The sequence below is a fragment of the Notamacropus eugenii genome, chromosome 3 (genome assembly GCF_028372415.1).
Source record: "Notamacropus eugenii isolate mMacEug1 chromosome 3, mMacEug1.pri_v2, whole genome shotgun sequence".
Classification (NCBI taxonomy): Eukaryota; Metazoa; Chordata; class Mammalia; order Diprotodontia; family Macropodidae; genus Notamacropus; species Notamacropus eugenii.
The window spans coordinates 306,596,771-306,618,226 of record NC_092874.1 but is presented as its reverse complement, the minus strand read 5'-3'; positions in this window follow the sequence as shown (position 1 = coordinate 306,618,226).

Below are 21,456 nucleotides of genomic sequence, written 5' to 3'. Positions count from 1 at the left end.
AAAAATAGCTATGTGACTTTCACAAAATCACAGGGATGTTAATGAGATTATTTTTAATGTTTAGATTTCCCATTTCTCCTTATTTAAATTAATTTTATTCTCTTTGGCAAATGATTAGTCGGTAAAGAGCAATTGAATTTAGAAATATTCCCTGCTACACATGTGAAAGTCCTGTCCCTGTGTACTAAGCATATAGGACATGTTGAATCTATTTAGTGAATTCTACATAATTTTCTTCTAAGACCACCTTTTAAGATGCCTTTTGAGAAAAATCTCTCTCCTCTTGGTTTCATCCTTCAAAGTCCTGTTTGGGTGCTATTTCCTATTCCATGCTAATTTTGTTTCACTTCTGGACCTGCCCTACCCCACCCTCCATCCCTGCTGTTTTTCTGCCACTGTTGCAAATAGATGCTTCAGTGGGAAAAAAATAAAATAAAATAAAATGCTGGGCTTTGTATTCTGCTGACTTTTCTCCCCATGATGTGCTGCCTGGAGGAACAGTAAGTTGTAACCCTATAGTTGTAATGAGAATAAGAATAAATTCAATTTGTATCACCTCATATTAATGTCACAGCCATTGGTACGGGGACAGAATTGTGAGATGTTATTTTTCTCCTTTCAGGTCATGCTTCTTTCCCCCTCAAATTCCAGGCCATTAGAATTTTAATCCTTCGGTTTCAGATTGGGGGAGGAGAAGGGAGTAGAAAAGAAAAACATTTTAATAAGAAATACAAAATCACTTAGCCTTGTTGCAGAGATAGATTCACATTCTTGATGACTCATAGACAAGGCTAGATTACAGTGTGACAGGGTGTTGCCATCAGACCAAAATCTCAAAGGACATCTCAGTGTCAGTTTTCATCAAATCCTCCCATGGGGCTTGTCTGAGCAAAATGTGGGACTGGAAAAGAACCTCAGCATCACAAAAAGGGGGACAACTTTTGTCCAAGCAAAACAACCATCTCAGGAAGCGAAGCCCTAGTGGTAGATTTCCAGGTTTTCTGGGATCTTTTATACTTTTCCTAACCCAATAAACTATTACAAAACTGTCCATCTCTGAATACTTTTCCTAACCCCATAAGCCACTGCAGAAATGTCTGCTGGCTCATGGCAAATTCTTACTAGTGAGTAAAACTCTATTAACAAAATATCTTACTTCTTAAAAGTCATAAGCTTTGAGAGACAAAATGACTTCTATCTTGATTCTTTCACTCCAAATTTCCTTCCTTCCTTCCTTCCTTCCTTCCTTCCTTCCTTCCTTCCTTCCTTCCTTCCTTCCTTCCTTCATACAACAGATATATTTATTGAGTACCTACTCTATGTCAGACACTGTACTAGGTGTTGGAGATATAAAGGTAAAATTAAACAAAAGGCAAAAAAGAAAACATATCCTGCCCTTGAGGAGCTTGATTCCAGCTGAAATGAGTTCCAGGAAGGTAGCAGGTAGAGAAAATGAGAACACACAAGTAAATGGAATACAGTATCATATAGAATCAAAGGATCATAAAATTAGAAAGGATGAAAGTTCTCATCTGGGCCAATCCCTTCTTTGTCCAGATGAGAAAACATAGACCCAGACACATAAGTTTCACCTAGGAAGTAGCAGAGCTTAACCTATAACTTAGATCCTTTCATTCCAAATTCTACTGCTACTTTCATTGTGTGTGTGTGTGTGTGTGTGTGTGTGTGTGTGTGTGTGTGTGTGTGCATCCATCCATGAAAACACCCACATGAGTGAGTGAGCCAGTGTGGGAGCAAGAATGTGTGTTCATGTGTGGAGTGGAAGGCAGGTAATAAACACCTAGAGAGATCAGGAAAGGTCACCTTCACAAGCTGAGCCTAGAAGCAACCTTAGGGATTCCATTCTAAATAAAATGTTAGTAAGAGCACTGGATTGGAAGCCAGCACTAGTCCTGACTGTGATGATTTAGCTGGATGACTTTGGGCAAATTGATTCCTCTCTCTGGGCATCCAAGTTCTCCATCTGAAAAGGACTAGATTTTCTCTGTATGCTCTAAAGGTCTACAACTGAACTCTGACTTTCTATGATTTTTGTTTTCTGTCTCAGAGAAATATATTCTGCCTAGGAGGATGGCTTACCCAAGGTCATAGAGACAAGATTGTAACCCAGGTCAATTGGCTTTTGATCTGAGACTTGAAGGCAAGATGGTTTTTAGGGGACCTGTTGGAATTTCATTTAATGCAATGTTTCTTTGGGTAACTTGAGGACATCTTTTACAGTTTGTTTTAGATGGATGTGTGTCCCTTTTTGGGCAATATAAGTAATGGGCATTCTGAAAGTGTTCAGCCTAGAGGCAGGTCTCAGAAATGAACAGAATTAGTATGTGTACATAAAATGCTCATGGGAGATAGAAATGGATGGTCCAGTTAATGACATAATTAATATTATGGGAGACAGCCCAGTCCAAGGAGCTGCTACCTGTGTACCCACCATTGTTCATGCAATAGCTTGATATTTCTAGACCAGCTTTATTCATCACTAACTAGCTCTTCCTCCTGGCCATTTTTTTTACCTTTATGACTTGTACATTCAGTGATTTTCCTTCCCTCTGCTTTTCCTCTGAAACCTCAGCAAAAGCAAGCTTTGGAAAAATTCCTGTACTGATGTCTTTCTGAGGAGACCCTATCCCTAAATGTGACATTCTTCTGAGAAAAGTGATGTATTCAATTCCCAAGAACTAAACAAGGAAATCTCACTCCCTAAAAAAACTGAGTGCATTTTGTCCATGGGAAGGGACCTAAAAAGCCAATATGTTTGGCTAAATCTTCATCTCATCAGTCCTATGTTCACTTTTTGCATCATGAGCCAATCAGCATCTTCTTCATTTTCTTTTCTTTTTTTTCACTAATCAGATATGTATAAATGCATCACTCACTTCTATTCTCTGAGCCTCAGGGTTCTAGTAATACATTAATGCTTGTCAGGGTCCAGCTCTCTGGCTGGGAATTCCCTCCAGAAATAGAAATCTACCAGTTCTGTGGACTCTCATGAGGTACATGGAAGTTAAGTGACTGGCTCAAAGTATCATAGTTAGTAGGTTTTGCAGGTGAGTTTTGAAACCTGGTTTCCCAGTATTCGAAACTCTATGTCAGAATGTTACAGTTTGGCCCTTGACAAAAACATTTAATGTTTCTGAGTCTCAGTTTACCCATCTTAAAAAGGGGGTTAATAATAGCACCTACCACATAGGATTTTTGGAAAGAGCAAATGAGAAATCATAGGTAAAGTGCTTGGCTAACATTAAGATGCTATGGAAACGGCAACTGTGATGATGGTGGTGATAAAAATGCAAACCACACACTGCTGTTTGCAGAACACAAAGTCCTATACAAAGGTTCTCATTTGATCCTAACAAGGGCCATATAAGGGAAGTGATATAGGAGGCAATGTAATAGAATGGAGACAGAAATGACTATCAGTCAGTGGGTTTGGGTTTGATTCCCAACTTGGATGTTTTGACCAAGGAAAAGTCATTTCTCCTCGCTGGGCCTCACTGTCCTCAACTGTAAAATATGGAGCTAGAATTCAGTCGTCTCTTAGGTCTAGCTCTAGACCTATGACCCCACCCCCACCCCCAAATTAGTACTGTCCACGTTATAGATGAGGAAATTGAGGCTCATATAAATGGAAAAGGATTGTCCCACATCAGGGAGAAAATGTGACTGAAATCATTGCATTCCAACTGGAAGAAATCTTGGCAGGAATTGAGTCAAACAATCTCATTTTGCAGATGAGAAAACTGCTCACCAAGAGGAGGGGAAGCAGTTGTCCGCAGTTCCTTTCTTCCTCAGTGGCAGAGCCAGGATTCAGTTCCAAGACTCCTGACTCCTCAGTCACTATTCTTTCTACTGACCCTGCTTCCTCTCATAAGAACTTCTCCCAACCTTTCTTGATCTATAACAAAAAGCACTTCACTGGCTTACTGACATCATTGGTATCATTAGCAAGCAGATCACTCATCTCAGTACCTTTGGTCTGTATCTTCCTCGGTCCACTCTACACTCAGCTGTGAAGAGCACCTTGCTAAGATCAAACATATAGAACTAGAAGTCACCTTTAGGCCATCAAAGCTGAAGTCTTCATTTTACAGATCAGGAAACTAATGCTAAGAAGGGAAAAGATTTCCCTAGGGTCCCATAATCAAGAAGTATCTAAGGTATCATTGCAATACAGGGTTTCCTGACAATTTACGTCCAGGGCATTGTCTACTATACCATGTCTTGTTGCTTCTCCCTATGGCCAGCACTCTTACTTTTCTCCTTTAGAAGACGGGAGCTGGCTGTTTTGGACAGTCCCTTCCTCTTTAGACATTCTGTGATTTTATGACACTTTTCCCTGTAGAAAACTGCCTTGGTTTCCATTATTGACCCAACACAATCTAAACTCCTTTTTTTCCAATTTATTTATTTATTTTTAGTTTTCAACATTCATTTCCACAAGATTTTGAGTTTCAAATATTCTCTCCACCTTTCCCCTCCCCCACTCTAAAACACCGTGCATTCTGATTACCCCTTCCCCCAATCTACCCTCCCTTCTATCATACCCTTCCCTTCCCTTCTTCCCATCTTCTCTCTTTTCTTGTAGGGCAAGATAGATTTCTATGCCCCATTACCTATATTTCTACTTCCCAGTATGAACCCTAACCCAGGTATGTAGAAAAACAGTTCTCAATATTCGTTCCTAAAACTCTGAATTCCAAATTCTCTCCCCTCCTGCCTAACTATATTTCCCTCCATCCTATCCTGCCCCCCTTTATTCTATTCTCTCTTTTAACCTTATCCCTCCCCAAAAGTGTTTACTTCTAATCACCCCCTCCTCTCATTTGCCCTCCCTTCTGTTATCCCCCTCACACTCCACTTATCCCCTTCTCCTCTACTTTTTTGTAGTGTAAGATAGATTTTCATACCAAACTGAATGTGCATGTTATTCCCTACTTAAGCCAAATGAGATGAGAGTAAGTTTCACTTTTTCGCTCTCACCTCCTCCCTTTTTCCCCTCCATTGAAAAAGCTTTTTCTTGCCTTTTTATGAGAGATAATTTGCCCCATTCCATTTCTCCCTTTCTAATCCCATTATATTCCTCTCTCATGCCTAATTTTATTTTTTTAGATATCATCTCTTCTTATTCAATTCACTCTGTGCCCTCTGTCTATGTGTGTGTGTGTGTGTGTGTGTGTGTGTGTGTGTGTGTAATCCCTCCAAATACCCAAATACTGAGAAAAGTTTCAAGAGTTACACATATTATCTTTCCATGTAGGAATGTAAACAGTTCAACTTCAGTAAGTTTCTTATGATTTCTCTTTTCTGCTTACCTTTTCATGCTTCTCTTACTTCTTGTGTTTGAAAGTCAAATTTTCTATTCAACTCTGGTCTTTTCACCAAGAATTGCTTGAATGTCCTCTATTTCATTGAATGACCATTTTTGCCTTGAAGTATTATACTCAGTTTTGCTGGGTAGGTGATTCTTGGATTTAATCCTAGTTCCTTTGACTTCTAGAACATCATATTCCCAGCCCTTCCCCTAATGTAGAAGCAGCCAGATCCTGTGCTATCCTGATGACATTTCCACAATACACACATTGCTTCTTTCTGGCTGCTAGCAGTATTTTTTTCTTTACCTGGAAACTCTGGAATTTGGCTACAGTATTCCTTGGAGTTATTCTTTTTGGATCTCTTTGAGGTGGTGATTGGTGGATTCTTTCAATATTTATTTTACTCTCTGGTTCCAGAATATCAGGGCAGTTTTCCTTGATAATTTCATGAAAGATGATGTCTAGACTCTTTTTTTGATCCTGGCTTTCAGGTAGTCCCATAATTTTTAAATTGTCTCTATTTTCCAGGTCAGTTGCTTTTCCAATGAGATATTTCACATTGTCTTCTATTTTTTTATTCTTTTGGCTTTGTTTTGTAGTTTCTTGGTTTCTCATAAAGTCATTAGCTTCCATCTGCTCCATTCTAATTCTTAAATAACTATTTTCTTCAGTGAGCTCTTGAACCTCCTTTTCCATTTAGCTAATTCTGCTTTTTAAAGCATTCTTCTACTCATTGGCTTTTTGGACCTCTTTTCCATTTGGATTGGTCTATTTTTAAAGGTATTAATATCTTCAGCATTTTTTGGGTCTCCTTTAGCAATCTGTTGACATGTTTCATGATTTTTTTGCATCACTATCATTTCTCTTCCCAATTTTTCCTCCACCCTTTTTGGGGCATTTTCCCAGCCAGTTACTTGACTTTTGAGTTCTTTGTCAAGAGGAGGGTATATTCTGGGGACCTGTAAGTTCTCAGTTCCCCCAAGGTGGCACAATCAAGGGAGAGGAGTTTATTCCTCTCTGACCTGCACTCTAGTCTGGGAGCAACTACAGGCACTCTTTTCTGCCCAAGACCTGCCAGTAGAATTCCCTCTCCAGAATCTCCACCTGATTCACCATGCCAGCCAGCACACTCCTTCTCACCCCAGGGCCATCATTTAGCACTGAGATTCAGAGGAGCAGCTCAATTTCCCCAGGGTCTTTAAGCCAGGGCTCCAACAATGGATACTGGCTCTGCTTTGGGCCACCTGGGACTGGGACCAGGGCAGGAGGACCCTGCTCCCTTCTCAAGCAGGTGAAAGAGATTTCTGACTGACCTTTGAACCTGCCTTTGACATTTGTTGGTTGAGCAATCTTGGAATCGCAGCTGCTGCCAGTGGCACCTTGAAGCCCACTCCAGTCCTCTCCCTGCCACAGGGTAGCCAAAGCTGGGCTGCGCTCTGCTCTGAACCTGATGCGATAGACCTTTTCTGTTGGTTTTCCAGACTGCCTTGGGCTGGAAATCTTTCACTCTGTCATTTTGTGGCTTCTGCTGCTCTGGAATTTTAGAGTCATTTTTACAGGTATTTTATGGGCTGTGGTGCTGTGGTGGGAGAGCTTCTAGAGGTGTGTCCTTCTACACAGCCATCTTAGCTCTGTCCCCAGTGCAATCTAACCTCTTGATCCTGACTTTCAAGATCCACCATGATTTTGTTTCTAATGTTCTTTTGCAATTTTATCCCCTGTCTTTACACTCCCCTTGCTTGGTGCTTTGGTCATACTGGGCTACCAATTGTTCTACCATCTTCCCATTTGGCATCTTTGCATATACCAACCTCTTCTACGTTCATCCTTCCCTTCCTTCAATGCTTAGCTCCTTGCTGTTCCCTCTTTGAAGTCCTTGTTAACCAAAAAGGTTAATACAATCTCATCTGCTTTATATTCTCCCTGGACAACTTCTTTTTATGTTCTGCTCCCTTGTTTGTAGTACGGACATTTGTCCATGTTGTATCATTTTATCAGACTGTACATTCCTTGGGAGCAGGGCCTGGGCCATGCCCAGTTCTGTATTGTTAATACTGAGCACAGCTCCTTGCACACAGTAGGAGTTTCATACCGGTTTGCTGAATTGCACCCATGATTTAAAAAAAAAAATCTTTTCAATCATAAAGGTTTTCCAAAAGATACATCCAGATGGAGCCTAATTCTCTACCCTCACCCCAATTCCCTTGTCACAAATGCCTTCCCAGGATAATATGTTTGCTTGTCTTTGAATAGCATTTTTCAGTGGGCATCAATGGTAATGAATTCTTTGAAATCCTTGCCATCTACCGTGTTTCTACAAGGACATTCACACCACTTTACAAGCACTCCCTGCTGCTTTATTGCTGCAGCCTGCCTACCTTTAAAATGTGAGCATCAGCGTGAGCGAGCACCATGGGAGCCCATATAAACAGGCACAGAACAGCAGGCTTTTTGTATTGCAAATTGTACCATTTGTTGACAGAATAACCACAGGAGAAAAAAAAATAACCCCAAACTTAGCACATAGTTAGACCCAACAGAGGAACATATAGCCCTATACCATTTCCAGGCAGTCAAATAACTCTCCCTTACTTTTCTGAAGCTGAACCCTCTACTTCCCAGATACGCAGGCTAGATCTTGGCTTTCAGTCCACTGGGCATCTAGCAGGAAATGATTCACACTGTAGGTAAATAGATTCTAGAATTTGGTTAACAACAACTGTACCACTGGATGCTGATCAGGCTTCTTCACTTCCAGGAATTAGTCCTTGGAGGAGACTGAGATTGAATTCCTTTAAGGACACAGGAGAAATCAAAATTGGTTTCAGTGTTCTGGTTTGGTGCCCAAGCTTGTGCTAGTCCTAGGTGCAGCTAAGTCACAATACTATCAACTTGGACAGCTGCATTCCCATCTCTACATCTTGGCTTCCTCATCTATAAGAAGAGAGAGTTGAGAGAGTTGGATAGCAGAATATCTCAGATCCCATTTTTTACAGTACATCCATTTTGGCAATGAGTCCCAAATAAACTGTGTACACTGCCATAGAGAAGTGGGCCATGACTAGTTAGATTGGAATCTGGATATTTTGGAGATGGTTAAATATATAGCATTTGGAGAAAAGAACCACACACAGGAAACAGAACATGTCAAAGAGATTTGTAGTATTTATTCTTTACCTCTGATGGAAAGGCAAAAGAGGCAAAAAGCTAAAAGGAGTATTAGACATGCTCTAGCTCAAAATTCTAATTTCCTAGATTAAGAAACTTAGGCCCAGGAGATCAGAGAGTTTGCCCAAAGTCACCCCAGCAATAAGTGATCAAGTTGGCCAGGATAAATGCTTGGAGAGCAGTGGATTAGGAGTCAGATGTATAGAATAAGAATGTTGGCCCCAATACTCTAGGGACTAGAAAAAGTTCTTCCTTTCTGGGACTCAGTATCCTCGCCTGTAAGGGAAAGACATTGGCTATTGAAACATCCCCAGTTTCTTCACTTGATCCTCATTTGACTCAAGCCTTTTCAGCCTCCTGGTCACCCTCCTCTGCACACCCTCCAGTTTACCAAAGTCTATTAAATCCAGAACTGAATACGATGTACATAAGAGAAGTGATTGGGAAATAGGAAAATAAGACATGGCTACTATCATCTCCTTGTCTCTGGGCACTTTCAATCAATCATTGAACATTTATAAAGCCCCCTGTGCCAGAAGCTAGGAATGCAAATCCTCAAATGAAACCATCCCTCCTCTTACAGAACTTACATTCTATTAGGGTAAAGAACTTTCAGACAATTAAGACACAGAACAGATACACAACATAAGTCCAATGTGACTTTTTGTGGGGACACACTAATATCTGGAGAATTGGGAGAAAGATATTCTTTTGGACTCATCGTTTAAGTGTTTTCTCTTAATGCAGCCAGAAACCATACTAACATTTGGAAGGAGCATAGCATACGGTTGGTTTGTATTGAATTTGCAGTCTCTTAAGGCACATCAGTATATGTTTTGGGGGAGGTAACTGTGATATAACCACAGCTCTCCTTTCTGGGACTTGGGAAGTTGAATTCTGCTTAATTTACCTCTGTTGAACTAGGCTATGCGCTGGTTATCATTTGGGTTGATTGATCATACCCTAAGCAGCTTTGCCACCTCCTCTTCCCCACCATCATTCCATCTCCATCACCATCTTCACCTTGATACCAGCTTTCATCATCAGCTTTTCTTAGCTGGTGCAATCACCAGGAATCAGCTGATTGTGCTTCTGGCATGCTCGATGCATGCTTTTAAAGTCCATCATTCTCTCTTCTGTTTATGATTCCAGGCTAACTGGGCATCCCTACTCTTCTTTCATGTGATGATCCAGCCAAACTGGCCTCCTGAACTTGACCTTCTATTTTCCATCTTGATTTTTTTGCACAGTCTGTCTCTCCTCTTTCAAATTCTTCTCCAGCACCTGGTGTAGTGCCATGCACATAGAAGGTACTGAAAAAAATTCTTATTGAACTGGAAGGTGTGGTCTTCAGTCTCTTCAATATCATGATACCCCTCTTCGAAACACATTTCAGCTTCTTAAAATGTAGGACTCAGGAAAGATCCTGACTTTCTGGATGTTTGGTGGCCAGGCTAGAGGACAGAGGGTCTGTCTCTATCTCTCTCTCCCCTCTTGGACGTTAAGCTTCTCTTAATTCAGCATCAGATCCTTAAGCCTTTCTGTGAGCTATGCCACATGTGGCTCTGGGCAGGTACTCAGTAAATGTTTGCTGAGTACAGGAAAGTTGCATAGATATATTTCTAATTCTGAGAGTGCCCTTTCCTTTTGCTCTTAATTTTACAACATTGTGATAAGATAAGGAATCTGAATCCCAAAAGATCTTGGGGATAGAAGGGACCTGAGTGGTAGTCAGGGCCAGAGTGCCCAGTACACTGCCTCTGCTTGCTTGCTTGACCAGAAATCCCTTTCCTGTTGGAACTTTGCTCTTTGGGGAGCTATTCTAGGGATTATATAGAACCAATAGATCCCACCACTGTCTGACAATAGAGCAGACTTGCCCAGGGGATAGTGGGTTCCCAGCAGAAAATGACTAATCCCTTGTCAGAACTGACATGGATATGTAAGTTCCTACGTGAAATCCAGGCTATCCTTGGCTAGGATTGATGGCCTCTGAGCTCGCTTCCAGCTCAGAGACTCTGGGATTCCTTCAGAGGGTCAATCTCCAAACATACTGGGTAGGGAGCAGAGAATCCTATGTGTGTCCTGAGCAGACATTTTCTCCCTTCACTTCAAAGAAAAAGGTTCTTCAATAGACTTCTAGAACCCACTGACTGGGTGCAGTCTTCACCAGAGCTGTTTACCATCCACTAATAAATGTAGGGATGTCTTTTGGGGCCTCTTTGAAGTGCATTCCTTTTTTGCTTCATTCCAACCCTAGCCTCTGGATGCATTACATAATGATTTAACCCCCACAACTCACAGCCTTGGATGATGGTGTGAACAGCATGTTTGTTCTCTCCTCCCAGACACTCTGCCTCCTTACTTAATGGCTGCCCCATTCACCATATTCATGCTTCCTTTGCTGTAGCTCACACATTCTAGGGCTTTTGGAAATTCTGCCATGGGTCTCATTTCAACAAGTCACTATTAACCAAGTGGATTTGATTGATTTAAATTCATATAAAAGATAGATACATACATGTGCACACATGTATGCATTCTTATACAGGATTATTCTATCATCAGTTTAGGGAATTCCCAGTAAGAAAATTCTCTGCCGGTGTAGGTAGCCCTTTCTTGGCAACTTAGAGTCAGAGTCACAGAGAAGTTCCACAGTTTATCGCAGGTCAACAGCTAGTGTGTGTCAGAGATAGGGCTCGAACACAGGTCTTTCTGACTTTGGGGCTGCTTCTTTATCTACCATGTCAAACTACTTCTAACTGACTTATTATGACAAACTCCTCTTTCTATTTTGATCCAAGGTCTTTTGTAGGAATGATGCTATGACAGGCCCCTAGAAATAGTGGGAAATCACATAGTGCTGAAAGGTTATTTTCTTTCCATCCCATGGGGCTCCAGAACCTGCCTGGGTTTCAAACTTTTAGCTCATTTTGTCTTGTCTGTGATGGTGACAGGAATCTCATAGGATGCAGCTGCTGATATAATGCTAATAATAACAACAATAAAAACGTTTATATTTCTACTCCGAAGTTTGTAAAACATTTGAAATGTTAACTAATCTGATCCTTCCAACAACCCTGGGAAAGAGATGCTATTATTATTCCCATTTTACAGATGAAGAATCTGAGATATTCAGTGACTTGTCCAAGGTCACCCAGGTAGGGAGCGTCTGAGGCAGGATTCAAACTCAGATCTTCCTGACTCTAAGTACTGTGCTAAGTCACTGAGTCACCTAGTGCCGTTTGAGTCAAGAATACACGCAAGATCATTGCGGGACAGTGAGAATAGATCAGACCCTTCTCTAAGGGAGTAGTGGAAATTTGGAGTATGGAATACCAGGGCATATGAGTATTTATCCTCTGATGTTCATGGATACCTGTGTGTAGATCAGAGGCAGCTTGATACCATTGGGAATGTCACTGGAGTCAAGACTAAGCTGCAGCTTTTCCCTGGGAGTCCTGTGGTAAGTCACTTCACCTCCATAAGATGGCTCAGTTTCCTCTTCTGTAAAATGATTATTTGACTCTGTAGCATCTGATATCTCTTCCAAGTGCCCGAGGTCAAGTCTTTGCTTAGACAGACAAGTTTCTTCTTTGGGCTATGAGATAGTTCTTTGGCTGCGTTCTCCTCTTTCTATCAGAGCCTCCGTCCAGCTTGAAATTCATTCCATTTAAATCTGTATATAAAGCTTTGGTGTCAGAGGACCTCTGGCCCATTTTGTTTCCTCCCAGATTACTGATAACCATCTTTGTAAGACCAGGCTGAAGGACAATTTACTAGACAAATTGCATCCTTCTAAATGGGTGACCTAAATATTTAATGTGAGCAGAAACCTCAGGAGCTCCAGGAGGGAACTTTCTTAGGGTTGAGAAATCATCCTCTGGGCACATTTTAGGGATCTGTTCAAAGAATAAAGCTGCAATCTGTTGGACGTTTAAATAGATTTTGCTTTTAAGGAACACAGAGCACATAGAAGCTGCTGTGTAAATCTGCTAAACGCTACTCAAGTAAACTGCAATGTAATTTGTTGTCCAATACTAGTTGAGGAGAAAGGCATTCTGGGTATCTCATGCATGAAACCCTTTTGGAGAAGCACAGATTTTGCACCCTTCTCTGGGCATATTTTCCCAGGGTGTTTTGTACCATTGTTCAGTGGTTGTCATTGGCATTTTAGAAAGGTGGCCCCCAAACATTGAAGGGTAAAGCTTTGTGAGAAAGCAACCTTCTCTGAGGGAGGCCATGTTGCACAGCCCTGGTCTAGGAGTTAAGATACCTGGGTCCAGTGCTGGCTCTTACATCATTTCCCACATGAACCTTGGGCCTGTTTCCTCCTCTGTGAAAGACATGCTGTATTAGTCTCTGAAATTCCTTCTAGTTCTGATCTGTCCTGGGAGATGTTCTGAGGTTCTGCCCTCACACATTCTAGGATCCCTCCTGGCTCTGATGGTTCTTTGTTTTAGGAGGTTTCTGGCTCTAACATTCTAGGACCACTTCCAACTCTGACCTTCTGTGATTTAGCAAACATCTTTAGTTACAAATGACTACAGATGGAACAAGAGGGAGAAGAGATCCATGTGTCCAGGATATCAAGTGGAGGACAAACGTTACATCAAAGAGAGACTCGGCCAGCTCATCCTTCTTAGCTTGGTCAGGGTGTGCTCCCTAGGGCCTTTAAAGTCACAGGGGAATCTCAAACTCCAGCTAGGTTCTCCACATGGCCAATGCATCACCCACACCTCGGTTCTGAACAGTAGAAAGGAGAGAGAGGGGATCCAAAGCTGGAAGGCACTGTGGAATTCATCTATTCCAACTCCCTCATTTTATAGGTGAGTAAACTGAGGCACAGTTTTAATCATAATGTATTACATTTACATAACACTTAGCTTATATTTGAAATCACACTTTGTTAGGGGCAATTATTAACCCCATTTTACAGATAAGGAAACTGGGACAGAGGTTAAGTGACAGAGTCAAGCAGCTATCAAGTGTCTGGTCCAGGATTTGAAACTGGCTCTTCCTGACTATGGACCAGTGCTGTAATCCCTCACTACACACCACTCAGCTGCTTTACCTAGTACTACTTGGTTGGTAAAGTGACCTGCCTAGGATCATTAGGTAATAAACATCAGAAAAGGATTTTGAACTCGGGTCTTCTGACTCATGAGTCAGACCTCCCCCTCCCCCTCACATACACGCACACAGTCCCTGAGCTTCTGGGGAGAAGGTCTTTGGCAAACTGCTATCTGTATCCCCTGAGTGTAGCAGGTGCTGGATAAAGGCTTAAGATGTTGGATTTGTTGACATACCTAGAACGTCTGTCTCTCCAATGATGATCCTTATGCATTAGAATGTGTCATTTCACACCTCCTCCACCAACCTGACACACTCACAGTCTGTCTCTCTGTCTCTCGCTCTCTCTCTTGCTCTATCTCGAGCTCCCTGTCTCTCCTGCTCTATCTTGCTCTCTCTGTTTCTCTCTCTCTCTTTCACTCTCTCTCTTGTCTTTGTCTCTCTCTCCTCCACTTTCTCTCTATCACACTTTCTCCAATACTTTCTTGCACTTTCACCCTCACTCTCTCATGCAAACTCAAACACTTAGTTTTCTCACCTTAGTCTATAGGAGACAATGCAAGCTAGGCAAAGTCATGGCATATTCAGAGCAGGTGAACTCATCCCAATCGGTCCTTCATTCAGTGCTACCCTTTCATGTTTTGTTCGTTCTCTCTTTTAAATATCACAATCAATGTCGACTCGATTATTTCCCAGGTGAGACTTTACCGTAACATGCTCCTGGGAATTCCAATTGCATTTAGGTTACTGTTGGGCATTAAATCTGACTCAGGCTAAATAGTCCCCCTCCCTCCTTTCAAGTACCTTAAAACCAAGCTCATCTCTTCTCTAGCTCCCACCGTTCAGTGACTCATGAAGGAGTTTTGTATAGTAGCTTATTTCTAAGGATTTAAATGCCTTAAACTCTGTTGTGCTTTGTCTGCACAATGACCTGGGTACAGAGGGAATCAGTCAGATGTGTAAGTCCTAGCACCCTACAATCTCGGGGCAGCGCAAGGCTGCCACTCAGGCTTTCAGTCCCACTGCCCATAGGATGCAGGGATGGCTTCTCTACTGCTGACTCTGTAACAGATGTATGTTTACCCTCTGATTCTCTAGAGTAACAATTATTGTCATGTATATCCTCTCTCAGTTTGCAAATAGCTTTTCAAACGTAATCTCATATTTTCTATCCATCCCCCTCTTTATTCCCCACTGAAGGAAGAATATCAAAACCTTTATAACAATTATGCATAACCAAATGAAACAACTCTCCCACTTTGGAGTGGTCTTAAAGAACCTGTGTCATTTTGTGCTTGTAGTCATCCAACTCTGCCAAGTTATGGGCGGGGAGGGGGGGCGCGGTTTCCCTTCGGGAGTTGTCATCAGTCTGTTGATGGGATTTCTTACATCTTTCAAAGTTGCATAAATATCATCTCACTTGGGTCTCATGGTAATGTTGAGTATTCTTGTTTTCATTTTACAGTTGAGAAAACTGAGAGGAAGTGACTTTTCCATGGCTATGGAGCTTGTAGGTATCACTCAGCCCATAGAATGAATCCCTGGGGAAAGACTTTTCAAAAACCAAAGACATAAACCCCACAGAATGAGAAGGCATGCAGGGACTGACCACACCTCTGCTCTTCCTGGAGACATGTAAGTATCAAAGTCAGATTCTACCTTCATTGTGAAGGACATTTTTTGGCCAGCACCCTGGACAAGAGAACACTGACTGACAAGCAGGACTCACATGAAAAGGGAAGGCAGGGGGAGCACAGAACCAGGCCCAGGCAGAGCATTCCCACAGTGAGAGGTAGATGGAATGCTTTCCAAGCTTTATATAAGATAAAGGTTGAAATGATGCTAACAAACTGAATTAATTTTTAAAAAGAAAAGAATATATATTGAGCATTATACTGAGAGCTAGTGATACTAACATGAAAACAAAGAGGGTGCCTGCCTTATCTTTCTGTCTTCTGCCTTCTACAGGGATGAGACAAGACACATAGAATCATGGAGGCCAGAGAGAAGTCCTTTGTGGCAGGGATAGGCCCCATCCTGCATTGGATTCTGCTCTAATATGATGGGTAAGGCACAAGCAGGTGCCATTGTCAGACAACCCATAAAAGATCATACTTTCCTGAGGACCTTGGATGTTAACAACCTTCATAAGTAACTTATAGCATTGCCAGAGGCAGAGACCCCCCCCTCCTCCCATCCTTCTGCTAGCACAATGGATCTTCCTATGAGGACATAGCTCTTTTAAGTACAATTGCTCTACTTGGTTCAGACTGATGGTTGTCCCTGTAATGAGGAAGGGATGCACTACTGGACTTTAGTAATTACTCCTTGATTGAAGTGATCTTGTAGAGTGAGGATCTTGGTAAATCTTACTTTATTTAATGTTATTTCTTTGATTCTTAACTGGTGATTTTTGGTTTTTAGCTTAGTAATCTGAGGTCCACGAAGAACTCCCTCCTTTCACTATTCCTCACACCAAAAAACCCTTAAATTTCCCTACAACTTGAACACTGGCAAAGTGACTCTCTTACAACAAACTTGTGATGTAGATAGTGCCAATGTTCTTTTCTTACTTGATCTATGAGGAAATTAAGAATCTGAGAGATTCAGTCTTTTGCCCATTGTCATACACTTAATAGATAGCAAAACTGAGAATGGGGAGTGGGTATTCAACTAGGATCTCCTGAGTTAGCAACTGGTAATCTATGCCCTGCAGCACATCAATCCCATCTTGGTGACATTTTAGCCACTAGGTAAATGCAAAGTAAATAGTAGGACGAATTAAAATCTTGCCTTCAGTGCTTACTATTGGCAAGACTTTGGGAAAGTCTCTTAAACTCTCAGGGCCTCAGTTGTTTGTTTGTTTTCCTTATCTGTAAAATGAGGAGGCTGGATCATGGGTTCCTAAATTACCTCCCAGGGCTAGTCACTCAGTCAATAGTCATTTACCAAGTGATTATTACGTATCGGTGTTATGCTAAGTGCCGGAAATCAAATTAGAGCAGAAAGCCAATCCTTGCCCTCAAGCAGTTTCCTTTCTAATGGAGGAGTACAGAAAATAAAAGAGAGCTGAAAAGAGGGAGAAAAGGTCCTCTGTTAGTCATAGACATGAAGGGCCATGTTAGCAATAGTCCTACGAAGAGAAGTCAGTAGCGGAGAGAGCCGAAGACGTGTTTGGCCTGGGCCCCCTCATTATAATCTTTATCATCATATGTCACTATAGGAGACAATCAGCTCAGGGGACTTTGTTGTTGCTCAGTCATTCCAGTTATGTCTGACTCTCTGTGACTCGCTTTGCGATTTTCTTGGCAAAGATACTTACTTGGGTGGTTTGCCATTTCCTTCTCCATCATTTTATAGATGAGGAAGCTGAGGCAACCAGGGTTAAGTGCCTTGTCCAGGGTCACACAGCTAGTAAGTGCCTGAGGCTAGGTTTAAGCTCAGGTCTTCTGAATCCAGGCTCAGCAGTCTATCTGCTGTAGCACTTTAAATCCCAGTAAATGGTTAACCATCAAGACCACTCCTGAGTAGGGTTGGCCCTTTCCTAATGAGCTATGTGACTTCTACTCCTCAGACTCAATGAGATGTATGTGTATCTCTTCTGACCTCCTATCCAGTACCTCTCATGTGGGTCATTATTAAGAAGGCCCCTATGTATTAAGGCCAGGATGACTATTTCTATGAATTGAGAAATGAATGAATGACAATAAGGCAGGGATTATTTCACCTGGCAAGTCAACATTTTTATTAGTTTGACACTGAGCATTTTTATTTGCTTGACCAGTTGACCCTCCCCCCTCCCAAGCAGTTTCCCTTGGAAATGTCATTCTACAGAAGCTTAGTAGCTTCCCAATCCCCAAGTCCAGAAATGCCCTTCTCCTCTCTAATAGATAAGACCAACTTCATAACCATGCAATCAAGGAGAGAGCCTGGTTTTCTTCAGTAGAAAGTGGATGCAGAATGTCACTACTTCCTTGGTCCCCTTCCCCACTGTGGCTTCATACTGCAAACGATTAGGACTCCCAGTCAGCCCCATCTGTTGGAGGCAAAGGAGTGGAGAGGTTGGGGGGAGTGAGTTAAACAGGGCTAGATGAAGCCTGGAGCCTGCCCTGGAGATGGGTAATCTAAAAGGTGATAAGAGAGCTGATGATTGATAATGAGGCCAATGCTGACAGATAATGGTATTTCAGAGAGATCATCTACTTGCATTAAAAAAAAAAAAAGCACACAAGTTTATGATGGAGTGCAGAGTTGGTGCTGTATCCCAATCCCACTCTTGTGGGCTCCCAGTTTATAGAAAAGTTTATGTTATTAAGATGGACAGCATGTGGCCTGGAAAATAACTTGATCCTATAGCTTCTGCTGGTGAAGTTGATCAAGGAGCTCAGAACTTTTTATAGAAATGAAATGAAAAGCCAACCTTGCTTTTGTTACAAAGCCTTCCTGTCCAGATCCATCTCAGAGCATATCCCTCTCTGGTTTGGAAATGGAAGCTTATCTGCCTATTATCTTTGGAAATGAAGTGCATGGGAAATTAGGGGAGGATGGTCAGACGTGAAGGCAGGGAACAAGAGTCAAGAAAGCTCCAGAGAGAAAGAAATGGACCCTAATTACCAGCCTGGGGCCATGAGAGAGGGGTTCTTAATATTTATTTCCCTTTGAAAATGTTTTAGCATTAGCCAAGAAAAAGATCCCTTTCAAGTCTCAGAAATATGGAGGTGTTTTGAGGGGGGGGCACTGATAGGTTGTTGCCAAGGTACTTTTCCAAGGGAAGACTGCAGCTGTCTTCCTTTAAAGAGGGAAGTGGGCCAGATGAACTGTGTGAAGAAGAAGGCACCAAGCCTCCCTCCCTCCCACTCTGAGAGAATAAGTGAAAGTTGGGAGATCCCAAGCCCTGAGCCAGAGTTTAGGTTGAGCCCTTTTATGGTGGTAAAAGAGTTGTGGGATTTTAAAACATCATTATTTTGGAGCCAGAAGGGACCCTGAAGACATTAAGTCCAATTCCCTCATTTTAAAAACTAACAATACAGGGGACAGAGAGACTGAGTAACTGGGAAGGGTTCAAGGGGAGATTTGAACCCAAATCTTCCTTCCTAAAAGTCCAGTGCCTTGCCCCCCAAACCATCATGGCTCTATGGGGAGGGGTCATCTGGTGGGAATTTATATTGCTTAATTCTGCCTGTTTGTTCTAAGGTTTGTGTTGTTTTGTTTTGTTTTGTTTTCAGTTGTTAGGGGATAGGGGCCAGGAATTCTCTATGAATAAAAGTTGTTTTTTTGTTTGTTTTTTGGAGGGGGAGTCTAAAGTAATTGGGCAGGGTGAGACTAGAAAAGGTTTTATGGGAAATGTGGTTCTTGGATTGTGCTTCAAGGAAGGTGGAGGTGAAGAGGGAGTGCATTATGGGTATAGTAAACAGACAATGCAGAGAGAAGGGGTCACCTTAGGAACATAGAGCAAAGACATGGATCACATGACAGCACATAGGAAGAAAAAGAATGATAGAGCCATGTGGTGGTTCCATGGAGGGACCCAAGGCATCTGTAGCATGTGCCATCATATATCGAGGATACATGCAGAAAAGGAGTCCATCTCAGCAGGATGCTGGGGGAATCTGCTTTCTCTTTTACTGTCCAGAGGCTAGATATTACCCTCATCCCACTGTAAAGTCCACATAGCTCTAGCCAAGTGAAGAATTGACTCAGACACCATCTCAATGGCAAAGAAAGCCTTTGAGATCCAGGACTCAGAGCATCTTAAACCAACCCCACCTCCTACTCCCAATGGGACAGAATGTAATGATCCTGCTCTCTCCCCATTTCTTCTTTAGCTACAGAGCCAAAGGAGAAGGAGTCCCTACATATGCATTCTATCTTCACACGCCACTGGAGGGGAGGATTATATTTGTCACTTACAGACTTTCTAGGGAAATAGGTGCAGTGGGTTTCATTTGTGATTTTTTTCCCCTTCATGGTTTAGTCATCTTGGGGGAGAGTAACTAAGCGACTCCCTTCTCCCTATTTTCTCCTAGCTCCTATTGCTGTCTTCAAGAAAGAATGAGAGGGGTGGAGGACTCTCAGGGTTCCCTAGATCGCAGAGGGTAAAAGCTCCTTCCTCTGTATCCATTGACTCCCTTTATCAACATTTCCCATATCTCTCGTTGCCATTGTATGTTCATCACTGATCCATTGCTCAGTCTCTCCATTTACAAGTGAGCATGTGAGCTGTCCTTTGCTCAGTCTGGGAAATGTTTCACTAAAGCAAACACTGGGATAACAATCACCCAGAAACTCTAACTGCCATATATTCCATGCATTCAAAGTATGTGCTATATACTTATGGTTGCCTTTGAAACCTAATAAACTTCTTCACCCATTACTCCTGGGGCCTCATATGACAGTCCACCACTGGCTTTTTCCTAGGTATGTCAGTCCAGTACATACCTACTTTTGGTATTGTATCTCAGATTTACCAGGCCTTGGAATGACTCAGACTTAACATCACTGTCCTCTGTCTGAGTAGTTCGTGCTCCCTTGGAGGTCACCAACGCTGGAGAATTTAACACAAAAGGAATGGATTTGGGATTGAACTTCTATCTCCAGGCAGAAGTCCATTATAGAGCCAAGGACAAATTAAGTTAGATTTCCTGACTAAAAGGGTATCTATATGTAATTTCATCAACCAGACTGTCATCTAAATTCTATGTGCACCTTAATCTAGTATCAGCTACCTGCAACTAATCTATAGGCTCTTCTTAGACCTAATTCATTTTTCTAAAAAGTATTTATTAAGTACCTGCAAATGCTAAAATGAAATATAAAAGCCATATTTGAATGGGTGGAAATAATTCCCATTGAGGGGAGTATTGTCCAGTGAAGGTGTCTAAGAAGACACCAAGAGGATGAGTTTGTCTACATGGAAATTATTTGGCATATACTTTCAAAGAATAATTGTAGTGTAGTGGTATTTATTCCTTACAGAAATCTGAGCAGGGGGTAGAAAGGGTAAGTTGTGGGAGTTCCATTTGGGGTAGAGGGTGTGATGCTAGGGATTTACAACTGGATGAAATGTTAAACATGATCTGGTCTTCTGGGGCTGGAAAGATAGACTGGGCTAGATGAGTTTTCACTCACTTATTAATCAAGATGGCTTAGCCTCAGGCTGGTCCCCACTCACCCTTCCTATGCTTAGGGGGGGATTTTTGTTCCCTGCAGTTCCCATTGAGATGCTGCGTGTTTCAGGTAGATAGAAGTGGTGGCAGGAGAAAGGTAGATGATGAGATGGCCATGAGGGCTGGCTGAATGGAATATGAAGTCCAGTCTGGTCTGGTGGCTGAGGCCAGCTAGAATAGGCTTGTTGTATCATTCACCAATTAAGATGCCATGGTTCCAAGGAGGGATTTGAAGTCTGCTTCCCCAAGTCTCTACAATTCCTGTCCAAGAGGAAAATGAATTATAGGTGACTGTATCTGTCTTAGTGAGGCTGTTTTCTGGGGCTATTCTTTTTAGGCCTGCAAATTCAACCAAACTTTCAAATAAATAGTATGGAGTGGCTGCTCTCATGTTAGCTAGTGTGTGTGTGTGTGTGTGTGTGTGTGTGTGTGTGTGTGTGTGTGTGTGTGTGTGGTGCCAACAATCAAACAGGCCCTGTCCTCAGGCATCTTAGATTCTATCCTATTGTATCATATCATGGAATGACATAGGGATAAAAGCTGACTTAAAGGTCAGTGGGTGCAGCTTTCTCATTTTACAGAGAAGGGAAAGGAAGCCCTCATACAGCAGAAGTGACCAAAGTGCTCTATACAAAATCCCTCTGTGGAAAGCCAATATTCTTATCATTATACCATGTTTTATCTACAAAAAATATTCAAATGTAATCAACTGATCA